General features: G+C 39.3%; 1 non-coding gene across 1 annotated transcript; it reads left to right on the top strand.

Annotated features, from left to right (window-relative positions):
* Window positions 1–3012: 3012 nt before the first annotated feature.
* Window positions 3013–3118, top strand: LOC111890425 (small nucleolar RNA R71). Its single transcript, XR_002849869.1, has one exon. It is a non-coding gene; the product is annotated as a small nucleolar RNA R71 (small nucleolar RNA).
* The last annotated feature ends 802 nt before the right edge of the window (window positions 3119–3920 follow it).

Below are 3920 nucleotides of genomic sequence, written 5' to 3'. Positions count from 1 at the left end.
CTTGGGGTTTGTTCCTTCTGCTAATCTAAGGGCATTCAAAGTGAAAATACTAACCAATTTAACCAAAATGGGACATTTTTATTTCTAAGCAAACCCTAACCATAAAATGTATAAAATTAGGAGCAATTGAAACACTTTAAGGAGGAAATACATACTAAATTGAGGGAAAAGACAAGAGAATGCAAACCACTTGGGTTGTGGTGACTTGGTAAGGCATGTGGAAGATATGGTGGATAACCTATTGACCCATGTTCAAATCCTGGCACTACTTAGCCCTTGTGGCCATGGAGGTTCGCCTACAGTGACTCAATGGCATGAGGCAAAGCTTTATGTTTGCAGCGGGGGATTAGTCGGTGCGCGAAATCTGGCCCGGAAACCCTCGTTAGGGAAGTTCCCTTTCCAAAAAAAAAAGACAAGAGAATGCAAGAGAATTGGAAGTAAAATGTGGCCAAAAATCGCCTGTGGACTTCCGGCTTCAGTTCGTGCGACAAGGAATAAAGAAAGGTAGGTCAAAGTGTTAACTTTAACTGGTCCCCCCCCCCCTAGTGACTTTTTAAAGGCCACGTCGTGGAAGGCAATACCATGACGTGAAATTATTTTCGGCCAAAATCAACCCGGGTCCATCTTAATGGTCATCAGTACTGGACTCACCCCGTAAGTTATCTATAGCCATGGCGTGAAGAGGTTTATCATGACGTGAACCAAGTCTGGACCCTATAACTTTTAAATAATTAATTTCTTTGTTTTTGCTAATCATTTACCACTTATTTATAAAATATCCCACAACTAATTTTTACCACTTAACAATATTTAGATGATAACTTGATGACTTTCCTAATCAAAAACTCAAAAACTAAAAAGAAAAGAAAAGAAAATGCAAACCAAACTCGGGTTGCCTCCCGAGAAGCGCTTCTTTTTTATGGAGTCATGAGCCAGACTTCGTGCCCCCTATGTCGAATTGTCAGAAGAACCCACCTCTTGGTTCTTTTGTTCCTTGAAACGCCTCTTGTAAGCTTGCACTCGACAAATATACGCCTTTTTAGAATTCTCCTTTTTAGCCTTGACTTCGTTTCCATCAAGCTTGCGTTTGATCCCTTGAGTCTTCAATTTTCCTCATTTTTAAGCTTTATAATATCCTCCTCCTCCTTCACCACTGAGCTAGTCACCTTTGATGTAACCTCCTCTTCATCACTAGACATGTCATCACTTTCCTTAGTCATCCAAGATGTTGGTTTTGTATAAGTAATGACTTCAACGAAAAATGGAACGAATGCCCTTAGTTTAGTGCGATTGACTTGATCAATTGTCTTGATTTCTTCTTCCATAAGCTTTTCCAATTCTTCAAGTTCATTATCTTCATCAATATTGAACACTTAACCCTTAACATCATATCCTTGAAACCCATCTTCCATTCCAAAAATTTCCTTATCATCTCCAACTCTCAAGGTGAGCTTAGATTCGCGTAAATCAACCAAAGCCCCAGCCGTGTTTAGTAACGGGCGACCAAGAATAATCGGAACATCGGGAACTTTTTTCATGTCCAACACCACAAAATCTATTGGAAAAACAAATTTCCCAATTTTTACAAGAATATCTTCTACAATGCCCTGAGGTTGTGTCACTTAATGGTTTGCCATCTGAATAGTCATCTTTGTAGCCTTCAGCTTCAGAATTTTCATCTTCTGATAAAATGAAAAAGGCATCAAATTTATGCTAGCCCCAGAATCGGCTAAAGCATAAATCTTCAAATTATTCCTGAACTCACATGGAAGAGTAAGACGTCCAGGATCTCCCATTTTCTTAGGAAACTCTCCTAATACAACTTTCGAGCTTTGCTAACTTAGAATCACCTTAGAATTCTTCATTAATTCTTGACGAGTGTCTATTAAGTCTTGGAGGAATTTTGCGTATTCTGCAATTTTCGAAAGCGAATCAATGAAAGGAGTATTAATAGGAATACCCTTTATTTGTTGAATAAACTCCAGATGTTCCCCTTCCAGTGGGCTAAGATGTACTTGAGACGGGAATGGCAAAGGCAGTTTATAAGCTGGAACAAATACGATTTTTTTCTGTGCAGACCGAGCCCACGATGTGAACTTATCGGGATCATGTCGTGAATATGGCATTTCAGCAACTTCTTCGTTTTCTAGCTTGGATTTTTTTGGCTTCGGTTCAGATGGCATTGGCTCCACTTCTAGTACTTCTAGGAACTCAGAAATCGCTTCTTCTTCAGTATCAGTGGCCATGACGTGAGATTGAACTTTCTTTTCTGGAAATTGTGAAGATAATTTGTTATTAACCAAAGTAGTAAGTTGACCAACTTGGACTTCTAAACTTTGAATCGATGCTTGATGATTTCTTAATGAAGTTTGCTGGTCAATCATCGTTTTGTGTTGTTCCTTCATCATATTCATGTGTTCTTTTAGCACTGCATCGGTATCTTCGTGCCTTCTCTCAGATGCTTCCGTGAATCGGGTCAACATGGTTTCTAAGTCCACCTTCTTCTCGGTTGGTGACTGCTCTTTTTGGTAGAAGCCTCGGGCAGTTTGCTTATATTTCTCTTCCATTTGCTTTTTGTATTCTTTGTATGGCAGCCACTCTTTCTTTGGTTTTCTCCAATCTTCATCGTATTTGTCTCCACTTGAATAGCAAACTTGAGCTTTCTTGTTTCCATATTCATCCATGTTGCAATCTTTTGTCAAATGTCGGCCACTACATCTCTCGCAACCAACTCAAATTGCATGAATTGATTGGTCCATTTGAGTCAATCTCCTATCCATAATGTTAAGCATTGCCATCATAGCAGCCATTTTGTCAGAATGTGCACCCCCAACTCCTTTCACGCTTTCATTCCTTGGATTGTGGTATTCACAAGAATGATTTGCAAATTCTTCAACCAATTCCTTGACCTTGCCCGAATTTTTCTTCGTAAGCGGTCCTTAAGAATCATGGAGTTGTCTTGTCATCACATTGACCTTGTCATAGAATATTGACACTTCTTGTTGAATGTTAAGGTCATGTTGAGGACAATTCCTTAACAACCCTTTATAACGCTCCCATTTTCGTAAAGTGACTCCCTCGGGTTTTGCTCAAAATTGGCTATTGCCTTCTTGAGTTTAACTATCTTGGATGGTGGACAGAATTGTTCTAGAAACTACTCACGCATTTGAGCCCAAGTAGTGATTGTACCAGGTGGAAGTGCTTTTAACCAATCCTTTGCAGCTCCTTTAAAGGTAACGGGAAGCATCCTTAGCAATACGGTATCTCTATTAACATTCGGGATATTGAAGTAATCAACACTGTCGTTCACTTCATCTAAATGCTTGAACGCATCCTCATGATCTTTTCCATAGAATGGGATATCCTTTAGTGCAGAAAGGATATGTCCTTTCAGCTCGAATGTGGCAGTGGCAGGAATAGCGGGTTGTACTAAGCTCCCATGGATATTTCTTCAATATTCGCTATCTCATTCTTTGGCTCGTTTTTGGGTTCACTTGTATGTTCTTCAAATTCAGGCTCGGTATCATATTCAGACTCGGTTTGGACGGGTATTTGATCTAAGTGTTCAAGCTTGCTCTTGTTCTTTGAAGATGAACTTGACTCCCCCGTTTTCTTCCTCGACTTCTTTGAGAACACTGACTTGAATTCTTGTAAAGGCATTTTCTTTGGTGTTTTATCTTCTTTCACGTTCTTATCCTCTTTTTGTGATTTGCAGACTCGGGATCTTCAAGTGGTGGCATCAAAGGTGTGTTAGAACCTCTGGTCATGAATTCCTGAAATAAAACAAAAAGATAAAATGTAAAACTGAACTAAGAAAGACGAACTAAAAAAACAAAACTAAAAACTTATGTTCTCACGTCGTGAATCTTAAGGGTTCACGTCATGAGTCCTGTAATGCAGAAAAAAAAAACTAATACAGA

The sequence above is a fragment of the Lactuca sativa genome, chromosome 8, assembly GCF_002870075.4.
Source record: "Lactuca sativa cultivar Salinas chromosome 8, Lsat_Salinas_v11, whole genome shotgun sequence".
Taxonomy (NCBI): Eukaryota; Viridiplantae; Streptophyta; class Magnoliopsida; order Asterales; family Asteraceae; genus Lactuca; species Lactuca sativa.
Note: the sequence above shows the minus strand (reverse complement) of the source record. Positions and strands in the feature narration are given on the sequence as shown.